A 23,485-nucleotide genomic window follows, 5' to 3' on the forward strand; every position below is an offset into this window, starting at 1 on the left:
ACTCAACCTCACCTACAACGAGGACAAGTGCGTTTACAACACCACGCGCCTCTGCATACTAGGCAGCGTGGTGGAGAATGGGGAAATCGGACCAGACCCCGACCGATTGCGCCCCCTACGGGAGCTGCCCCTGCCCAACACTCCCAAAGCCCTGAAAAGGTGCCTGGGGTTATTTTCTTATTATTCCCAATGGGTCCCCAACTACTCCGACAAAGCCCGCCCCCTCTTGAAAGCATCCTCTTTTCCACTCTCTGCTGAGGCCCATGCTGCCTTCAAAAGCATTAAGCAGGATATTGAGCGGGCCACGCTACAGGCAGTGGACGAGAACACTCCCTTTCAAGTGGAAAGTGATGCGTCTGACTTTGCCTTGGCGGCCACCCTCAACCAGGCGGGGCGGCCCGTAGCTTTCTTCTCGAGGACCCTCCAAGGGCCCGAGATCAGACACTCCTCCGTAGAAAAGGAGGCCCAAGCCATCGTGGAGGCAGTGTGCCACTGGCGCCACTACCTAGCCGGCAAACGCTTCACCCTACTTACCGACCAGCGGTCGGTAGCGTTTATGTTCAATAATAAACAGAGGGGGAAGATTAAAAATGATAAGATTCTTAGGTGGCGGATCGAGCTCTCCACCTTCGATTATGACATCATTTACCGGCCAGGGGCCCTTAACGAATCCCCCGACGCCCTCTCACGAGGGATGTGTGCCAGCGCCACCGGGGATCGGCTACAGACCCTCCACAATGACCTCTGCCACCCAGGGGTCACGCGGCTGTTCCACTTCATAAAGTCCCGCAACTTACCCTACTCGATTGAGGAAGTTCGGTCCCTGACCAGGAACTGTCGCACTTGCGCTGAGTGCAAGCCTCGGTTCTACCGCCCAGATAGAGCCCACTTAATCAAAGCTACACGGCCCTTTGAGCGGCTCAGCTTAGATTTCAAGGGCCCCCTCCCGTCCGTCGACCGCAATGTTTACTTCCTGAACATTGTGGACGAATACTCTCGTTTCCCATTCGCCTTCCCCTGCCCAGACATGACCAGCGCCACGGTCATTAAATGCCTCAACAGCCTGTTCTGCCTGTTCGGTATGCCGAGCTACATCCATACGGATAGGGGGGCGTCCTTCATGTGTGAAGAGCTACGCCAGTACATGCTGTCCAGGGGGATCGCCACGAGCTGTACCACCAGCTACAACCCCCGGGGTAACGGTCAAGTGGTGCGAGAGAACGGGACAGTATGGAAAGCAGTCACTCTAGCTCTAAGGACCAAAGGCCTCCCTATCTCCCGCTGGCAGGAAGTCCTCCCAGATGTGCTCCATTCGATACGGTCGCTATTGTGTACTGCCACTAATGCCACGCCTCACGAGTGAATGTTTGTCTTTCCCCGGAAATCCACCTCAGGCGTATCCATGCCGTCATGGCTCTCCACCCCAGGTCCGGTATTCGTGCGAAGGCATGTGAGGGGCCACAAGACGGACCCTCTCGTGGAGTCAGTGCACCTACTCCACGCCAACCCCCAATACGCGTATGTCCGGCACGCCGACGGAAGGGAGGACACCGTGTCCATAAAAGACGTCGCCCCAGCCGGTAACGACAACAACCACGACAACAGCAGCAACAACGACCACAGCAACTCTTACCCACCCACTACTCTTTCATCACCCCCGGAAGAACATCGACCAACGGTACCCCCACCAACTACCCCTTCAACAACCCTGGCGGCACCCCCGGCAGAGACCCAGGAGGCCACCGGGGACACCCAGCCAACACCCGCAGCACCACAACAGCCACGTTGGTCGCAGAGGACTATCAAACCCCCGAACAGACTAAATCTATAGAAGGGGTGAATGTGATGAAATATTCCATTCATCACTCATCAGTATTTCTCTGCCTGTGACTGTGGTTGGTTTCAGTTTCATTTCCATTGTATTGTACTGTGTGTAGGGCTCCGCCCATACCTGGCTCCTATGTAAGCTGGCCCAGCCTGCAGCACATCCAGTACGGCAGACCTCTGGATGGAAGATACATTCTCCTCTGTGTGTTACCTTCTAAGTCAATAAAAGCCTTGTTTTGTTTCGCTAACATCGAGTCTCGGATTTATTGAGGCACATCACTGGTCAAGGGGTCTGGCAGCCATTTTGTGTGCCCCTTTTCCTGGACTTCTTTTAAAACAGTCTTTAAAAATCAAGGCCTTTTCTGCCAAGATCCTTATAGGACAATGTTCAAATTTTGCGAATCTTACAGTCCCTGCTCTTATATTCTATGCCTCGGCTAATAAAGGCAAGTATCCCAGATGCCTTCTTAACCACCTTACCTACCTGTCCTGCTACCTACAGGGATCTGTGGACATGCACGCCAAGGTCCTTCTGCTCTTCTGCACTTCTCAGTGTCCTACCATTTATAATGTATTCCCTTGCCTTGTTAGCTCTCCCCAAATGCATTACCTCACACTTCTCCAGTTTGAATTCCATTTGCCACTGTTCTGCCCACCTGACCAATTCATTGATATCTTCCTGCAGTGCTGCAGTTTTCTTCTTCATTATCAACCACACGGCCAATTTCTGTATCTTCTGCAAACTTCTTAATCATACTTCCTACATTCAAGTCCAAATCATTGATATATACCACAAAAGGCAAAGGATCCAGTATTGAGCACTGCGGAACCCCACTGGAAACAGCTTTCTAGTCACGAAAACACCCTTCGACCATTACCCTTTGTTTCCTGCCTCTGAGCCAATTTTGCTCCAACATGCCACTTTGCCTTGGTTTTTAGTTTCATGACCAGTCTGCCATGCGGGACCTTATCAAAAGCCTTGCTAAAATTCATATAAACTATATCAAAGCACTACCCTCAAGTTATTGCTGCTCTTTTGTTATGATAACCTTTCACTTTCCATATTCTATTGCACTCCACATTACTCAGAGTTTAATCATAGGTGTTCACATATAAACAGGTTAACATCAAAATTCAAACTATACAGCTCAAAGCAATGGAAGAAGAAATACAGTACGGTGTTGGGTCAGATGCATTGTCAGACAGATATAGATGGAATACATCATTCGAGGTACAATTATGGGGAAGGAGAGAGATGCCCTGACCTGCTCTGTCTCTGATGTCACTGAATCAATGAAATTTGTTTCGATCAGAAACTAAAGCAACATTGTTGAAGAGAAATCATTCAATGGATGGAATTGGGAAGGGAAATCATTGAGACTGATTAATCAGAAAGCTGACAGAGACAGAGGGAACTGGATATGTGTTTTGTTTTATCAAAACAGCCCCAGGTTTTACCCCTGTACTATCTGGAGCCCAGTGCTAAGTGACTCAGGGTTTGCGCTCAATAGAAAATTGTCACAAATTGTTCTTTTTGCCAGAGATGATCCCTCATCCTTTGTGTCCTATTTCCCTCCACTATTGTTAACAACCTCCACATTCATAATTATTCACACCACAGTTTGAAACCACAAGAAAAGCCACACAGTGAAATTTACCCCCTGGCTCAGACACATTGGGGGTAATTTTGACTTTGGGCGATAGAGTCAAACGAGCGATAGCGGATCAGCTGCCTGATATACTTTGCTCCTGATTTTCATTTCCACTGATTTCAAAGTCAAAATTGTATCGGACGGTTTGTGCAGTTTGAGATATGGAGGCTGAAGGCATGTGGCCTGGTCAGGGAGTAAGGAGAGGGAAGAGTATGTTTCCTGTCTCGCCGGCCATGATTTTCTGATCAGCACTGGCTGTGTGTGAGGCTCTATCACTGGGGAGAGCCTCAGAAAATCTACCCTCAGATAACTCAGCACAGCCTGGGATCGAGTGTGGAACCTTCCCGGTCCGTATGTCTCAGATACGCATTGAGACACAGCAACCATTTATTTTTGACAGCAAAATGGTACAGAAGCCGTTTCCATTGGTTTTCTGACCCAAAATCAATCTGAATCTTTAGGCAGATTGTTAAAAAAGAAATCACAGCAAAAAACAATTCCCAGCTGTAAAAATTGCAATTGAAAGTCTCCACTCTTCAGGCTCGGAGAAACACTTCGGGACGGATTTTCATTGGGCCGTAGAGACGGGATTGGAGGCATGTGGTGGGTTAAAATCCCGAAGTCGGGGGACACGAACCCATCCCGCCCCCAACCCACCTCCATGCCAGTTTCAAAGAAGGCGGATACCCGCCCCGCACTGGGACCCGCCTCCCCGAGGCGGGAAGGGGATTAGTGCCATTTAACTCCCTGTTAACAGGTAGTTAACAGTCAGTTTTTAGCCTAAGCCCTATTTTCATCCCTGAAGTGTGGGATTCCTGATGGCTCCAAACCACGGCAAGTTAACGAGGTGGGCCATCGGGATGAAGGGCTTGGAGGGGTCGAGATGTCCGGTGTTCAGGTGAGTGATGGGTGCATGAGTGCAGAGGTAAGTGTGTTTGGTGTGTTTAAAGTGTTACAAGAAGTTGTAATTACATGTACTTACCTTTGCAGCCTTCCTTCCTTCAGGTCTCGGGAGTCCCTCATCTCACCGGCACAGAAAGCAGAATGGCCGCAATCTATCAAAATTTCCAGCATTCTGTTTTCTATTCTGTTGAGATCTCTAAATCATCCTGAGAGGAAGGAATTAACTTGGAGTACAGATTGTCAGTGTTTGACAGCTTCAAACAGCTTTTGAAAGCTGATATTTCATCTGTCAGAAGCTCTTGACAGATGAAATGTCAATCTGTGACATCACCTGTTGCTGGATGGCCCTTAATTGGCCTGCTGAGCCCGCTGGGCAGGCTCAACAAGGTCAATCAAGTCAAAATCGCGTGGATTGGCTAGAACTCGATGGAGGTGGGACTACAACCCTGAATGTTGTAGTCCCGCCTCCTACCCAACTCCTCAATGAAAATCCAGCCCTTCTTCTCTGCCTGTCTCAGCTGTTCCTGGAAACATTGGTGCCTCATCACTCTCATTCTAACTGAGGGCTTGTGCATTGTGAGCGCAAGAGCAGGAAACTCGAGGCTCTGGGTGGCCTCCTGAAACAGGCTTTAGGTGTCTTGCACATGGAATTCTGGGTCCTAACGCCAACTGGAGGACCCCGATTGAAATTGGTGTACAGATGGGCGGAGCTTATACCGTGCCAGCTCCAGCTCACTGTACCAGGGTTTGAGTGGATGAACCAATGGTGTTTAACAGGGCCGTTGGAGGCCGAACAAGAAATGGCCAGAAAACCATTTAACAGCTACATTTCTGTGGAGCCAGGAGGAGATGGAGTGCTTCTCCTGGCTCCACAATAATACTGCGGCCTGGTTTCGACCCCCACATAAGCCCATGGGTTTGGCTCCCCAAAGGACCTACTTGTGGGCTGGTTCAGCATCAAAGCTGGCTGGAATTCATCAGGGCCCCACTGGGACACAATGATTGGCGTCTGTGGATCGTCTGTTTCATTCTAATGAGGGCTGATGCTGAATTTCATCTGGCCCCTGTAAAGTCTGTGGGTTATATGGTGAATTAATACACAGACTACAAGAGTAACTTTAACAGGACTTTACTATTCGAAGGTCAGGGCGAATCTGCCCAATAAATCCTTACACAGCACTTATATACCGGTGTGGTCACCACCGGTATTACAGTATACAGTAGCCAAGATAAAGTAGTGCAACCCTTAAAATAGTTCTCTTAAAGGTGAAACGTTACATACACTACAATCCTCCCTTTTTAGGTTAACAATATATACATATTCCCATTAATATAACATCTTAACATATATACAACTTTATGTGAAACAGTTCACAGATTCAGTCTCTCTGGAGGCTTCCGGACTCTGTCCGGATAACGCCTCGGTGGTGTAGTCGTTTTCGGTGGTGTAGTAGGTTCTTCTGGCAAGGTCGATTCGGCTTGAAGGACCGTTTCAGGTTCATCGGATTCCAGTATTACCGGATCGGAGGTAGATGCTCTGGGTATCTCTGCTTCAACATTAGACGTATAGAGTTGTGGAGTAGGTTGGGCCTTTGTGGATAATTCTATGATCTGGTCAACATGGTGCCTTATTATGCTTTCACCAATGTCCACGGTATACATCAACGGTCCTAGCCTTTTTCCAATAGTTCCAGGCTGCCATTTCTCGGTACGGTAGTCCCGGGCCAAAACTTGTTGACCTATCTGAAAGGATCTAGTTGGCCTTTCATTCATGCCTTGAAATTGCCGGTTCTCTACGTCCCTTCTGACGTTTGGCTTAATCAAATCCAGCCGGTATCTTATTCTTCTATTGAAAAACACCATGGCGGGAGTTTGGTTTGTGACCGCATGTGTTGCATTCCTGTACGCCAACAAGAAGTTATCTACCTTATGTTGTAGATTTATGTCTTCATTACCCATGGCCTTTATGGCCTTCTTGAAGGTCTGGACAAACCTTTCAGCCAATCCATTGGTGGCGGGATGGTATGGGGCAGACGTGTAGTGCTTAACCCCATTGTTTTTTAAGAACTTCCTGAATTCTTCGGACACAAATTGCGGTCCATTATCAGAACAGATCTGTTCCAGCAGCCCATTCCTGGCAAATATGGTCCTTAATACTGTGATGGTTTTTTCCGTGGTGGTGGAGGACATTTTTATTACCTCCGGCCACTTGGAGTGTGCATCCACCGCGATTAAAAACATTGAGTCCATAAATGGACCAGCAAAGTCGATATGTACCCGTTGCCATGGAGCTGAGGGCCACTCCCATGGATGCAGAGGAGCTTGTGGTGGCGCGTTTTGGACCTTCTGGCATCCTAGACAGCTCTTGGTTATTTCTTCGATGTCTCCATCAATACCTGGCCACCACACAAACGCTCTGGCTAGGTTCTTCATTTTCACTCCACCCAGATGCCCCTCGTGAAGCTCCTTTAGTACTTTCTGCTGGAGTTTGGGTGGAATCACCACTCTAGATCCACATATCAAGGTTCCTCGGCACACTGACAGCTGTTCTCTTCTGTGCGAAAATGCTGGCAGCATTGGTTCACCATGTACTGGCCATCCCTCCACCGTTAAATCGTAGACTCGTGAGAGAGTCAGGTCATTTCTTGTTTCCTTTTCGATCATGGAATTTGTTACTGGTAGACATTCCATTATGGTTGAGTGGAACATCTCCACTGGGTCCACTGTAGTCGCCTCTTCTTCCACTGGCAACGGTAGGCGCGATAACCCATCAGCATTTCCATGCTGTTTGGACCTTTTGTATTCGATGTCATATTGGTGTGCCCCTAGTAGAACGGACCACCTCTGTAGCCTTTGTGCTGTCATAGTGGAAACGGCCTTGTTAGGGTTGAATATGGACACCAACGGCTGGTGGTCTGTCAGCAATGTAAACTTCTTGCCCTGCAGGTAATGATTGAATTTCTTTACTCCCCACACAAGGCTGAGAGCCTCCCTATCTATCTGAGCATAATTTCGCTCAGCGGAGGTCAATGATCGGGACGCAAATGCGACTGGCCTTTCCGAGCCATTTGGTAACTTGTGTGAGAGTACAGCTCCAATACCATAAGGGGAAGCATCACAAGCTAGACGAAGAGGTAGCATTGGGTTGAAGTGAGCCAACACTTCCTCAGAGGTAATCAACGCCTTGCTTCTGCGAAAGGCCTTCTTACAGTCCTCGCTCCACTTCCATGGTACTTCTTTCCGCAACAGAGCATTCAGCGGATGCAGCACCGTGGATAGATTTGGCAGAAACTTATGGTAATAATTAATCAACCCCAGAAATGACCTCAACTGTGATACATTTTCCGGAGCGGGGGCCTTCATGACCGCTTCGATCTTGTCAGGTGACTTGTGCAGCCCCTCTTGGTCAATGACATGACCGCAGTACGAGATCCGTTTCTGGAAGAACTCACATTTCTGGCAATTAACTCGAAGGCCATATTCCTTCAACCTGGTGAGCACCAGTTTCAAATTTGTGAGGTGTTCCTCCTCGTCTTCTCCCGTAATCAGGATATCGTCCAAGTAACACTGAGTGCTTGGAATACCCTGTAAGACCTGCTCCATGGCCCTCTGCCAAATTGCTGGAGCCGAAGCTACTCCAAAAACCAGTCTATTATATCGATACAAGCCTCTGTGCGTGTTGATTGTGAGATACTGGCGTGACTCTTCCTCGACCTCCATCTGTAAATATGCTTGTGCCAGGTCTATCTTGGTGAAGTGTTTCCCACCAGACAATGAAGCAAAGATATCCTCAATCCGCGGAAGCGGGTATTGTACCGTGTGAAGCACCGGATTAACCGTGATCTTGAAGTCTCCGCAGATGCGGACCTTCCCCGGTCCCCCTGGCTTGTTACTTGATGAAGACTTCATGACGGGAACAATGGGCGTGGCCCACTCACTCCAGTCCACCTTCAACAGTAACCCTGCACGTTCAAGCTCTTCCAGTTCTGCCTCCACAGCAGGTCGTATCGCGCAAGGTACCGATCTGGCTTTGAAAAATTTTGGGCTTGCATGTTCTGCAATCTTGATTTTTGCCTTAATTCCTCTCAGTGTTCCCAGTCCCTGCTGGAATACCTCTTTAGCCTCGTCCAATATTCTGGACAACCGTTCAGGTTTGACATCTTTCTTTCCGAAATCTACCGTCATTGTGTTTAGTGAGTGCCAGTCTATCTTTATTTTCCTGATCCACTCCCATCCCAGAAGTGGCGGACCTCCCTCGGGTAGTACATATAAGTCCATTCCTTGGTGATCTTTGCCCTTGTGTCTCACCTTGACTTTTATCTTTCCGATGGGGTATACTTTATGCCCCGTGTATGTCTGCAATACTATCTCCGTATCCCGTAGGGGAATATGTTTGAATAACCTTTTGTAATCTTGTTTATTCATGACCGTCAATGCCGATCCGGTGTCCACTTCCATCTTCACTTGGACTTTTGCAATCTGCAGTGTGACCCAGATAGTTTGTCGGTCAGCTTCTTTACTCACATTGTGAATCCTCAGACTACCCAGTTCCTTGCTGTTGGGGTCTGAATCCGAATTCAGTTCATCTGGACTCTTCACAGTCACCTTATGTACCTTTCTGTACTTCTTCTGCGGTGACTTATTGTTGCTGGTCTTTTTTCCTGACCGGCATACTTTAGCTATGTGACCAAGTTTGCCACATTTTCTACATTCCTGGTTTTTAAACCAGCATTGGTTCTGGTCGTGTGTTGTCTTCCCACAACGGTAACATTTCCTTGTACCCGAAGTCATTTGATCCACACTGAGTACCGCTGCCTTCAGCTGCATTTCCGCCGTGCCTCTCGCTGCGGCTTCGTGCGATGCTGCAATAAGGACAGCCTTATCAAGTGTAAGATCGTTCTCTTCGAGCAGTCGCTTTTGTGTTCCTTCCGTCGACATCTCGCACACGAACTTGTCTCTCAGTGCCTCTGTCAGATTTACCCCAAACTGACAGTATTTTGCTAGCCTACGCAGTTCAACCAGGTACTCCGCGTTGCTTTCCTCCTTTAGTTGCGTTCTCCCGTAAAATTTAGCTCGTTCCGCTAACATCAGCGGTGTGGGGTTCACATGATCCTTCAGGACAGCAACAATATTAGCGAAAGACTGATCCGTCAGTTTAGCTGGTGATAGAAGATGCTTCAATAACCCGTATGTCTTCGCACCCATTGAGTTTAGTAAGGTTAGAGCTTTATCATAATTTGCTATCTTATTGACCTTACAATATATCTCGATGCGTTCTACATACGTGGTCCAATCTTCCACATCAGAATCGAATTCGTTGATGTTGCCACACTTAGGCATCTTCACAATCTTCCTGAGAAACAACAACGAAATTTTTCTTTAACTTTTTTTTTCCAAAAATGGCGGTTTCCCGCGCTTGTCTTCTTCCCCGCCCACTTTCAAAATGGCGGTTTCCCGCTCCTGTCTTCTTCTCCGCCTACTGGCGGGAGGGGTAAGCTTTTCCCTCGGGCGACGACCACTGGCTTTCGGGGTTCGCAGCCTGCGCGCCGGCTTCAGTGCGTTCTTTGTTCCCTTTTCTCGGCAGGGCAACCGGCGCTGGGGACAACCCGTTGACGGCGAACAGTTCCAGCCGCTGGCTGAATCTCCTCAGTCTCCCTCGTTCGGCTCTGTCTCTCCCGCTCGCTCGGGCTCTGTCTCTCCCTCAGCGGCTTCCAATCGCGCCTCCCAGCCCTCTCGCAGTCCGGTCCTTTCCTCCCCCGGCTGCAGCTGAGTTCTCCGCGGTTTCTTATTTTTATTTCTTCCCGCGCCTTACGATCCCGGTCGCAGCGCCTCGCGGCCTCGGTAGCTGCCCGGCCTTTCGCCGGTCGTGGTCGAGCTGTCTCACGATGCTGTTGCGTCTCCCAGCCCGCTTGTAGCCCGGTCTCTCACACCGGCTGCGTTCCCGCTTGCACCGCGGCTTCCGTGCCCCACGCTGCCCCAGTCTCAGCGCCTCTGGGCCCGACTTCTGTCCGGCTCCTTTCCCCCCCGACCGTGGTCGAGTTCACCGCCCTTCCTCCGTTCTTTTTTTTTATTTTCCCCCTACTCACAGTCAACGTGGCCGACTTGCTTCTCGTGGCTGATCGGCTCACTCACCACCGTGGCAGAAGGGACGATCACTGCCTGTTGCTGATGGAAGGCTTCGTGTCTGAATTCTTCCTTCTTCCTTGCTCTGCAGACTCGAGTCTTCTCTCAGCAGAATGACGAGGGCGGGTGCCTCCTCTCGACGCTCGTTAACTGCTTCGGATGTATCGCTGCCGCAGGGTAAGATCGAACTCGTCGCCACTGTAAAGTCTGTGGGTTATATGGTGAATTAATACACAGACTACAAGAGTAACTTTAACAGGACTTTACTATTCGAAGGTCAGGGCGAATCTGCCCAATAAATCCTTACACAGCACTTATATACCGGTGTGGTCACCACCGGTATTACAGTATACAGTAGCCAAGATAAAGTAGTGCAACCCTTAAAATAGTTCTCTTAAAGGTGGAACGTTACATACACTACAGCCCCAGGCCGGCAGGGACCGGCGCTCAAAGCAATCACTTCACCAACTTGATGCCCATTTTGGGCCTAAGTTCAATTTCTCAGACTTGGAACCTGCAGATTTAAAAGCAGAGGAATGAAAGGGGACCTTAAAGAGCTTTATAAGATAATGAATGGAACAGAAAATATTGGTCTGGAGGAAAGTCTCTGGACTGGTATAAGAGGCAGTTGGAGACTGTGATGAAGAGACTGTAAGATTACATCGAAGGATGAGCTGGAGGAACCGACTATCTTCCCTCATCCCTTGTCTTTATTTATCCTTATAATAATAAGGTTGAGTCCACCAGGGTGCTGCCAGAAAATGAAAAGCGAAGGTGTAGTGTTAGGAGATTTAAATCAGTCAGGAAATATTAAAAGGTGGAAAAAGCATCAATGGTACATGGCTGAAATAAAGAACAGAGGGAAAAGAAACAAATAGAAGCATCAGCTATACTAGGTTAAAAAAACTCACAGGATTGAAGGAAGCAAAAGCCAGTTAGACCGTTAAACTTACTGTGAATGCAGCTTGATCACCAACAATGGCCCAGAAATTCGGGTCGGGGGCTTCCCGCGGGTGTAAGCCCCCGACCTGCACTTACCTTGTGCGCCAGCCGGCGAGCTGTGGAATTACATAGAATTACGATCCTGGGCCTGCTCCAACTGCCGGCACGCAGTGCTTGCGTTTCCCAGGGGCGCAGTTAGTTCGAAGCGTCCCCTGGGATCATGTGGGCCATGGAAAGCCAATGGTAGCAGGGAATGCCCATTCATAAGTTTGACAGGAAGGTCTGTCAAAACTTATAAATACTATGGGCCCCAAAACATCACTAAATCTTCAAATAATTTTTTTTTTAAATCACATTTTTTAAATAAGCTATAAATTACATGAAACAACTATTTTAAACAATAATTTAAATTTTTGGAAAAAATAATTTTATTTTTTAACGGGGCTAAAAATAAACTTACCTTTCTGTAAAGTATTTAAAAATAATAAACCTGTGGAAAAAATGTTTTAATTTTAATTAATTCACCAATTACCTTGTAAAAAGCAGGTCTTACGCCTGCTTTTTATATGTGTAACTTCTGGAGACTTACCCTCCTGGGAAAACCTGCACGCGTTCGAACTCTGAACCCCTTCGTTCGGGGGAATGGAAGTGCCGGTTTCCCGCGCATGCACAGTGCATGCAGGAAACCGGCACTTCCATTGGGCCTACGGTTGAGTACCCCGTGCGTACTCACCCATGGAGACCCGAAGTTCTGGGCCAATATAGTTTGTGCCGGATTCTCACGCAGGTCTTGTGATTCACTGAGCAGTGGGAATTCCTACAGAGTATCCGTGATAGGCACCAGACAGCAATTCACCACCTCAACAGCACCTGTACACGCACTGAGTGTTAATAATAGGCTCAGCAAAATTACAAGGCAAGGTTTCACAACAAGCAGCACAGTGCGTGGATCCTGCGTTAGCTCCCACACTAGAAACCCCGCCAGAGGAACTTGGGGTCGATATGAACTATCGGGTGTCTGACCGGCGGAGCGGGTGGGTGATGGACGGCCGCCCGATGGTGCTGACGGCAGGCCCGGTCCATGTTGATCGATGGCCCTCATTAGCATCACGCCGGCAGGCCTTGGCAGAAATCGATGGGCCTACCGCCTGACTCCGCCCGCCCAGCACTTGGCCCGGGAGAAGATTGTCGCGGCCACAGTGACTGGGGGAAGGGGGGCTGAGCCATTCCCTGCCATTTTCCAGGACATTACCATCCCGATTCCACAAGCCGGGAGGCCTCAAAATTCAACCGCTCACTTCCTGAACAGTGGGATTATGGGTCATTGAATACAATAGTACATTGAGGCTTGCAAGCCAGATATTAGAGAAGACAATTACATTGATATGGAGAGACAACTGATTAGGGGATAACATGGTAGATCTCATTCAATGCTCTGTTTAATAGTTTAAAATAGGTTTGATAATCTTGACCATGATCAATGCCATGGAAGATCACCCAGCCGATTATAATTAAAATGGAATTCTGTCTACTGGTGAAATTGTCCATTTACATCAAGTACTTACCTCATCGAGTGTTACAATATTATATTAATTAAGATTTTGAAATAAAATATTAAATTAAATGTACCATAGATAAATATTACAACAACACACAAAACTTTCAAAAACATGCATGGTAGTACTGTTCCCGATGGTGGGGAGTCCAGAACCAGGGGTCACAGTCTAAGAATAAGGGGTAAGCCAGTTAGGACTGAGATGAGGAGGAATTTCTTCACACAGAAAGTGGTGAACCTGTGGAATTCTCTACAACAGAAGACAGTTGAGGCCAATTTATTAAATATATTCAAGAAGGAGTTAGATATATTTCTTAAGGCTAAGGGGATCAAGGGATATGGGGAAAAAGCAGGGACAGGGTACTGAATTTGGATGATCTTTGAATGGGTCTTTTTCCGAGTGGCAGGCAGTGACTAGTGGGGTACCGCAGGGATCGGTCCTTGGACCCCAGCTATTCACAATATATATTAATGATCTAGACAAGGGAACTAGATGTAATATCTCCAAATTTGCAGTCGACACAAAGCTGGGTGGGCGTGTGTGCTGTGAGGAGGATGTCGAGAAACTACAGGATGATTTGGACAGGTTGGGTGATTGGGCAGAAACATGGCAGATGCAATATAACGTGGATAAATGTGAGGTTATCCACTTTGGTGGCAAAAACAGGAAGGCAGATTATTATCTAAATGGCAATAGATTGGGAGAAGGGGAAGGGCAACGAGACCTGGGTGTCCTTGTGCACCAGTCGCTGAAGGTAAGCATGCAGGTGCAGCAGGCGGTGAAGAAGGCAAATGGTATGTTGGCCTTCGTAGCGAGAGGGTTTGAGTATAGGAACAACGATGTCTTGCTGCAGTTGTACAGGGCCTTGGTGAGACCACATCTTGAGTATTGTGTGCAGTTTTGGTCGCCTTATCTGAGGAAGGATGTTCTTGCCATGGAAGGAGTTCAGCGGAGATTCACCAGGCTGATACCTGGGATGGCAGGAATGACGTATGAGGAGAGATTGTATCGATTGGGCTTGTACTTGCTGGAGTTTAGAAGAATGAGAGGTGATCTCATTGAAACTTATAAAATTCTGACAGGACTGGACAGACTAGATGCAGGAAGGATGTTCCCGATGGCCGGGGAGTCCAGAACCAGGGGACACAGTCTAAGGATAAGGGGTAAGCCATTTAGGACAGAAATGAGGAAGAATTTCTTCACCCAGAGAGTGGTGAACCTGTGGAACTCTCTACCACAGAAGGCGGTGGAGGCCAGTTCATTAAATATCTTCAAGAAGGAGTTGGATATATTTCTTAAGGCTAAAGGGATCAAGGGGTATGGGGAGAAAGCAGGGACCGGGTACTGAATTTGGATGATCAGCCATGATCGCATTGAATGGCGGAGCAGGCTCGAGGGGCCGAATGGCCTGCTCCTGCTCCTATCTTCTATGTTTCTATGTTTCTATGTATCAGTCATGATCGCATTGAATGGCGAAGCAGGCTCGAGGGGCCGAATGACCTACTCCTGCTCCTATCTTCTATGCCTATGTTAAACATTAAGGGGGAGAAATTCGGTATCGCCCCATTTGGGGCATAAGTATCGGCGAAATTTTGCGCCCGGTGCAACTTATCGCCACCTACTGGTAAATTGGCCTCCTTCACCCCAGGAGGTGCTTGGAGCACTAAAACAGGCGCTGCACGACTGTCTTAAGGCGCTAAGCCGGAGGAGCGAGGCGCTACCTCCGAGGACGGGCGCAGCGCAGGTGCGGCCAGTTAGTGATTGCACACAGACACGCTGGCGCCAGTCAGCTATTAAAGGGGAGGGCCGATCTTCAATTGCAGCCACACCCTGCGCATCGGAGCCCTGAATCTCGGCCTGGACAGACTTGTTGCCACATACTTAAGCCAAGGACCATGGAGAGGGCCAGGGAGCGAGCACAGCGGTTCAGCGAAGGGGCCTTGGAGGTTCTGGTTGGCGCGGTGGAGCGCAGGCGATCTCTCCTGTACCCGGACAGTGGCAGGAGGCCGCTGCCCAGCGACTATCGAAAAGCTTGGAGGGAGGTAGCTCACAGAGTGACCTCCAGCAGCATGGTGCCTAGGACCCCTGTGCAATGCAGGAAGAAGTTGAATGACCTCACTCGGGTCGTCAGGGTGAGTGCCCTTTCAGAATCCTCTTCATCCCTGCATGTCGACCTCACTTTATGGCCAAAGGGTCCTGAAAGCCCCAATGCCCAGCCCTCATCCAACACCTATGGGCCTTTCAGGAAACTCACACGCACACTCAGCACTTTACACACTGTAAGGGCTATTCGACCATGGGAGGCATTGCAGCCAAGATCAGGGCTGCGCACTGTAAGGGCTATTCGACCATGGGAGGCATGCTAGCCAAGATCAGGGCTGCACACTGTAAGGGCTATTCGACCATGGGAGGCAATGCAGCCAAGATCAGGGCTGCACACTGTAAGGGCTATTCGACCATGGGAGGCATTGCAGCCAAGATCAGGGCTGCGCGCTGTAAGGGCTATTCGACCGTGGGAGGCATGCTAGCCAAGATCAGGGCTGCACACTGTAAGGGCTATTCGACCATGGGAGGCAATGCAGCCAAGATCAGGGCTGCACACTGTCAGGGCTATTCGACCATGGGAGGCATTGCAGCCAAGATCATGGCTGCACGCTGTACTCAGAGGCCGTCCTTTCTCTTGCAGGGCAAGCTGGCGCATAACAGGAGGCAGCAGCAACGGACCGGGGGAGGCCGGCCTCACCTTCAAGCCCTGACCAATCTGGAGCAGCGAGTTCAACGGATTATCGCAGGCCGGATGATTGGCCCCGTCGCCACTGGAGATGCCGACCCTGTTATGGACAGCAATGGTAAGGTCATCACCTTTTTGACCTCTCTCCTTCCACTTGTTCCTCACACCAGCATCCTTTGCCACAATCAAACCAATACAGTACATTGCAGCACTCATGCCCCCTTGCTGCCACCCTGTCCTCACGCTAAAGCCGCTCTTATACCTCCCTGCTTTCAGATGCTGATTCGCCAAGTGAGGAGGCGGGCCCTCAAGCTGCCACTGTGAGTGATTCTGAAGGCAACGAGGAGGAGGAAGCCGGACCATCAATGCCACCCTCAGCCGAGGCAGCCCATGGCCATAATGGGGACACGTCTTCCCTGGAGGGGAGCAGGGGGGAATGGTCTGAGGAGGGTGAAGCTCCGGGGCCCAGCGGGCTGCAGCAATGCGAGGGGGGTAGGGAAGCTCGGCGGCCTTCTCCCCGGAGGGAGAGTCTGACCTCGAGTCCTGCTACAGTGAGCGCAGAAGAGGTGCGGCTCCTCACTGAAATGAGCGCCCAGGTGGAGCACAGGCACACTGAGCTCATGGCTGCAGTGGCAAGGATGCCAGATTCCATTGAGTCACTGGCAAGGAGTGTCCAGGACTTCGAAGCAGGACAGGCAAGGAGTCTCCAGGACTTCGGCGCAGCACAGGCAAGGGTTGTCCAGGACGTTGGCGCAGCACAGGCGGCTGCCACGCAATTGCTTAGTGCTGCAATGCAGTCAGTGGCTGGTCTCATGCAGACGCAGATTGAGGCCACACGAGCACTGACTGCTGCCACCCTCGCTGGATTGGGCAGGATTCACCGGGGCCCTCACCGCGCCGCAGCAGGCCAGCAATCTGTGCTTCAGCAGATTGCTCCGCATGCTGCAGTGCTGCCCCGTGGGAGTGCCAGTGTATCGGCCGAATAGGGAGTTGCTGTCCTCTCTCAGGATGACAGCATTCCTGCTGCCAGCACTGTCACTTCTCCACTGCAGCTGCCACCACCTGTAGGACAGACTGGTGCCGCCCATGCAGAGTTGGAGCAGTCAGCAGCCGGGCCCTCCAGGCCCAGAGCTGGTGCAGGCCATCCCTCAAGGGCATCTGCAGTCTCAGTTTCTGACACTCAGCAGCCTTCCCCCAGCCTTGCTCCAGCCACTGGGGTCCCATTGCGGAGAAGCTGCAGGGTGGGAAGGGGCCAATTTCACAAGTGAAGCAGATCACCCTCGAAGGGCAAAAAGTAGAAGGTGTGGCAAAATGTTGTTAATTGTTTTATTGAAAGCCGAGGATCGTGGTCATATTTTTGTTACTGTTTTGGTCATTGTCTCCAGGTTGTGAGAGCCAGTTATGTGACTGACTGTTTTTTTTGGGGGTTTCTCTCTATTACTTTGTCATGCGGGAAGGGCACACAGTTTGTTAAATAAAGAATTGTCTTTATTCAGAATGTGCATGTTTGCTCTTTGAACTAATTGTTGCCTTGACCAGCTTAGGGGTTGCGGCACGGTTCCATTCATGTTCTTTGAATGGCAGAAGCCATTCCCTCAGAGGGGGCCTAGAAGCGACTTGCTATAAGCCGCTGACGGACGGCCCTTGCACTTTGTGCCTCCCTCCCATCTTGGTGCTGCTGCTCCTCCTCCTCCTCCTCCTCTGCTGGTGCTCCAATGTCTGGTGGCATTGGCTGAGCCCTGAGGTTATGCCAGGTTATGCAGCATGCAGCACAAAACAATGAAGTGGGAGACTCACTCAGGTGAGTACTGAAGGGCTCCTCCGGAATGGTCCAGACAGTGGAACCATTGCTTGAGCACGCCGATTGTGTGTTCAACGATGTTCCTGGTAGCTTGATGGCTCTCATTGTATCGTTCTTCTGCAGGGGTACTGGGCGAACGGAGCGGGGTCATCAGCCAGGTGCACGGAGGATAGCCCTTGTTGCCGTGAAGCCAGCCTCCTGGGTGGAGCGGGGCCTCGAAAAGGTCTGCCACAGAAGCCTGGCGCAGGATGAAGGCGTCGTGGCTGCTGCCTGGAAAGCGGGCATTGACAGCGAGTATCAGCTGTCTGTGGTCACAGACCAACTGGACGTTCAACGAATGGAACCCCTTTCGGTTGCGGAAATCCTCGGCATTCTCTTGCGGCGCCCACAAAGCCACATGCGTGCAGTCAATGGTGCCCTGGACCATGGGGAAGCCCGCTATTCTTGCAAAGCCCATTGCGCGTTCTTGCTGCTTGTCCGGGGTCATGGGGAAGGAGATGTACTGTCATCTCCTTTTAAAGAGGGCATTCGTGACTTTGCAGCAATGCACCGCGAACTGGGAGATATTGGCAATGACCCAGTAGCGGATTGAAAGGAGCCGGTGGCATAGAAGTTGAGAGCCACTGTTACCTTCACTGCCACCGACAGAGACATCCTGCTCCTCAGTTGAGGCTGCAGATCTGGCTGAAGCAGGTGGCAGAGCTCAGTGACCACCTCCTTGCTGAATTGCAGCCTCCGAAAACACTGCTCCTCAGACATATTGATGTATGAGAACTGTTGGCGGAAAACCCTGGGAGCGTAAGGTCTCATGTGCCAACGCCTGTTGGCCCTCCTCTGTCTGGCCATGATTGGCACTCTCTCTCTGCGTCTCTGTGCCCTCTCAATGTCATGGAGAAGCCTGATGTTCCCATCCATTGCGGCCCCCATAGTATGTGGCCACTCAAAGTTATGCCGGTGAAAAAGCAAAGCAACTACAAAGTTCTGGTCAGAAGCCAAAAGTACCTCAGCGAGCGCTGACTCAATGCAGAAATCTCTCTCCATTTGTCTCTCTGCAAATCTCTCTCTCTCTCTCAGAAGGAGTGGTCCAAAAATGGCTACCACAAAGAAGTCACGAAGAGCCCCCTTTAAATAGCGCCCCCCCCAACCCCACAGCGACTGGGAACCGTTCCAGTCAACCTGTCGTTGGGAGCGCCAGGCGGAAAGGAGGGGGACACCACTGAATTTACGGTCCGGGGCGCCCCAAGGGCGTTGCACTCTGAAATGACGTCAGGATCTGCGTGCGCAACTGAGCGGGCGTTGCGGTTTAGCGCCGCCGCTAAATGTCCGCTCAATTTCGCGAGAGGCGCAGGTATCACTGCGCCCGGGCGCTAGCTGGCTCGTGCCCCACTTATCGCCCTCTTAAGGTGCTAACAGGTGGCGCAACCAACTGAATTTCTCCCCCTAATAGTTTCAACAAAATTGTACTTTCTCAAAATAGGTGATTTTAAGTGAATGCCAGTTACAGATCTGTGGCTGTCTCACACCTTGATGGTTAATGTCTCCCCAGACAGAGCAGCCGAGATTGGGAACTCACCACCTGGGGAATCTCAGGTGTGAATCTGTATTCTGCCACTCTGGTCAGGACAACACTTTCACATCCAGTTTGTCAGTTTAGATAATGAATGACCCAATTTTGAGTTTATTCACTTCCTTTTCATTCACTCAGAGCTGCCCACTTTAATTCAAAACCATTGCACCTACAAGAATCTGATGAAAATAGTCAAATCCAGACACATAAAATGTGACAAAAAGAACACAACGTGGACTTGGTCTTGATGGAAATATTTGGTTCTCTGGCTCCCAGTGTTTAAAGCAGAATGTTTTCACTTTCCACATATTTTATAGAATGACTGGCAGGAGTATTTAAATATTAAACGAGATGGAGAGTGAAACTAAAATCTCAACTTTGTCCTTCACAGTGAGAGCGAGACCACTTCCGGAGATTTGGATCGTCACAGTTTCGGGCTACTTGTTGGTTAAACTGGGTGTTGCTGTTGGACTGATTTGCTGCTTGAAGAGGAGGACCAGAGTAAGAATTTCTTTAAGCTTTCCAGTAAATCAGGAATTAGTGCCGAGCTCTCACTGGCACTGAGAAAACTGATGTTCATTGAACAGATATTACGTGGTCACAAACTGTATTTTAAAATTTCATTTAATATTGTACATTGTACTGAATTTAAAGGAATCTTCAGTTAAAGAAAACAATTGTTCCAAATTGGGTGAATTCTTATAGCTTTGAATATTTTTCATGATTCAAACTTCCCTGCTCCCAATTTCCATCGGGCTCTGAGGAAGGAATCAGGGCGATCTCGGAGGGCCATACCTGATTATCAATGAATGGACAATGCTCAAACTAGGAGCCCAATCTTTTAATATTTTTCATTGATTATCACAAATATTCTTTTTGAAAATTAGTAAATAGAGAGTTGTCAGAAACCAATGCAGTTAAGGCACAACCAGTAAAAATTACGATAAAAGGAAATTACTAATGTATTGTGTGACAATTAATGAGTTTGATCATTTTAATGTGTGCTGTTATTCTTGTTGCTGTGGCCTGGTGGCACTAGAGAGCTGCAGTAGTGTTGGGGCCTAGAAGTGAATTTGTCGCTTTGTAAGCCACTTCCTCTGTGGCAGGTTTGGTTCACCTGATTTACTCATAGTCAAATCTCAGTCGATTCAAAAGCAAAGTTTCTGTTTCGGAGAGCCCTGTCATGTTTGTGTTCGAGGAAGGAGTGTTTCAAGGCTGTGTGCTTCTGGGTGAAGCGAGACGTTGTGGAATGGGAACTATTGGGGTGAGAGGCACAGAAATGTGGTAACTAGTGGAAAGTTTGAACTGACATGAAGGATGTGATGTAATCTGTATTGTTCAGGATGTTTACTTAGAATTACATAGAATTTACAGCACAGAAACAGGCCATTGGGCCCAGCAGGTCTGTGTCGGTGTTTATGCTCCACACGAGCCTCCTCCCACCCTACTTCATCTCACCCTATCGACATATCCTTCTATTCCTTTCTCCCTCATGTACTTATCCAGCTTCCTCTTAAATGAATCTGTTCTATTCGCCTAAAACACTGCATATGGTTGTGAGTTCCAGCGAGGAAGGAATACAGAAATCTCTGAGGGCCATACCTGATTATAAATGAATGAAATAAAGACAGAAAATCAATGAACATTGCTCACACTAGGAGCCCAATATTCTAGTTTAAAATTTGTCATTTAATTTACTATCGCAAATATTCCTCTTGGAAATTAGTAACTTGCATGTCGTCAGAAACAAATATTATTTGAACAGATGTCTGAAAATGCACAACCAGTAAAATTAACAATAAACTGAACAGTCCGACTGTATTTAGTGAAAATTAATGATTATGATAAACTTTACATCAGCTCACAGCTCAGGGAGGTAACAAAAGAGACAGAACCAGTAGCTTTAGTAGGAGAGCATTGTTCTGTCAGAAGCAGAGTTGTCAAGGAGGTAACTTTACTGGTGAGGTCAGTCGACCACAGGGAGAACCTCTTAGAAATGTGGTCACACTATGGCCATGACCTTAGACCTCAATGGTGTGACCTTATCTTACATTCATACATTCATTGTAGGAAAAATCTTCCACAGTATCTTCTACCAGTAACTGGAGTTAGTTTATCATTTTAATCAGGTCTGTTCCTTCCAATTACTGAAGCCATTAATTGTTCAAATTATCAGTGATGTGTGGGTCATGATCTTTTCTGTTCCCCATTTTGTAAAATTACTGCTCTATTCGACTTCCTCTTTATTCATCACCTCCAGTCCAGTGTTTATTATTGAAGTATAAGCTCTTTATTTAAAGCACATTTCTTGCCTCTTGTCAGATATTGAACAGTGGGAATCCACACGAGGCGACAGGAAATGAAACAGATGATTCACAAGAAGCCGTCGCATTATAGACCCTGAACTCTGATACTGATCTGAGATCATAGAATAACTGATGCAGCACAGAAGGAGGCCATTCAGCCCATCGTGCCTGGGCCCAACGAGATCTGCAGTCTCTGGAAACTAGATCGATCCAACTTGGGAAACTTTAGAAATAAATTTGTGGTTTTATTCTGGAGTTATTTTGTGGCAATTTTTTTATGTAGCTGGTTTAGTTTATATCCCGAAGTGTCCATTTCAATAGTTCCCACTCTCAGTATCTGTTATTTCACTTTACAAGTCCTAACTTGCCAGGTTGCTGAATGAAATTCTAATGTGTGGAAAATCATGCGGAGGTTGGGCTGAATTCCTGATCTCCACTCGGGGCTGGTGAGGCTCCAGGCTGGGATACAGTTTTATAACTGTAGGGACTGACGGTGACCCAGTGGTGCAGCCGTGTGTGGAGCTTGAAGTGTTGGGACGTGGATTTGTGACTGTGGGTCCCCAATGAGTGATCTCAGCTGGACTCTCTCTGCAGAGGAGCTGAATGGAGCTGAGCTGCTACAAATGAGAAGGAATGAAACTCGGCTCAGTAAATATGGGCATCTCCCCAGCACCTCCCAGCACCTGTTCACACAACGAGATCGCGGAATCTCCAGAGAAGGTTGTCTCCATGCTCTCACCCAGGGAATTGTTTGCAGCAGAGCGCGACTAAAAGATTAACAGGAAAGAAACAGGATGAATAAAAGTTGTGGAAAAGTAAATCTGAAAATTAAAGTGGGAATGATTCCAGCTTTGGGAATGTTTTATTAATTTATCCTTAACAATCAATTAAAAGCCCTGATAATCAATTGTTTGCTGATTTTACTGATAGATTGTGATGAAGAGATTGGTTCGGAATGGAATGGGAAAGTATTTCCTTTTGTCATTGAGTCTCTCCTGCCCTCCACCCTATCACAGACCTTCCCCTTTGTTCTTTCCTCCCCCTCTTTTCCCTGGCTCTCTACTTGCTCAAAAACTGTTCAATCTCTAACATCTGCCAGTTCTGTTGAAAGGTCATCGAGCTGAAACATTAACTCTCTTTCTCTCTCCGCAGATGCTGCCTGTCCTGCTGAGTGCATTCCATGTTAGAAATCAGGCGTGTTCAGAATGTATAAAGTTTGATCCGCAAAACCAGTCACGGTCGTATGATTTTGCTGTGTAACTAGCATGTTATATTCCAGCTTAAACTCTGATTAAACACAATGGCCTAGAAATTCAGTGCCCTTAGCGCCGATTTTGTGGCGCTAGAGGGCCTAGCGCTGCAATTGGCGCCGGCGCCTAAATTGCCTGGGGCCCTTCTGCCGCGGTAGACCGGTCGCGCTGCGCCGGCACCGATGACGTCATCGGTGTGCGCAGCGTCCCGGTTGCCGTGGTAACCCGCCCGAACTGGGAAATTGACTTGCGGCCGCCTCGCCCGTGGCAGCCGCAAGCAACGTTCTGGCAGAGGTACCTTGCACAAGTTTGCGCCGGCGCATTAAAGGCCCCGCGGCGGCCGGCCGCTTTCCCGCCGGCCGCCTGGCCGCAGCTCCCTCCCTGGACTTCCCCCCCCCCCCCCCCCCGAACAGAAGCAAGCCCGGCACTTGTCCGAGGTGCCGGGCTCATTTTTAATACGATTATCGCGGGCCGCGGCCGGGTGCAGGCAGGTCCTCCTTAAGGGAAGGAGGAGGCCTGCACTTCCCGAACCTGCCGCACCGCAGCGGGCGCCGCAGCGCCGGAATAGCGCCGAAATTCAGCGCATAGCGCCAGTTTTCAGGCGCTAACAGCTTTCAGCAGCGCCGGCAGCAGTTTGGCCGCAGAAGTACTGAATTTTTGGCCCGAACAGCGCGACTTAGCTCCAGCACTAACTTCCGGCGCTAAAGCCGTTGCTGCGCCAAAACCCAATTTCTAGGCCAATGGCCTAGAAATTCAGTTTGGGGCGCCCAGCTCGCCTGGGCGCCGGAATTACCGCTGCGCGCGGATCCACTTGCGCAAGCGGGATA

General features: G+C 49.1%; 1 pseudogene; it reads left to right on the forward strand.

The window, feature by feature from the left end:
* Window positions 1–21,663, forward strand: part of LOC147114206 (uncharacterized) — a 40,624-nt pseudogene extending 18,961 nt beyond the window's left edge.
* The last annotated feature ends 1,822 nt before the right edge of the window (window positions 21,664–23,485 follow it).

Source organism: Somniosus microcephalus, chromosome 8 (genome assembly GCF_052327205.1).
Source record: "Somniosus microcephalus isolate GS21.2 chromosome 8, FLI_Smic_1.0, whole genome shotgun sequence".
Classification (NCBI taxonomy): domain Eukaryota; kingdom Metazoa; phylum Chordata; class Chondrichthyes; order Squaliformes; family Somniosidae; genus Somniosus; species Somniosus microcephalus.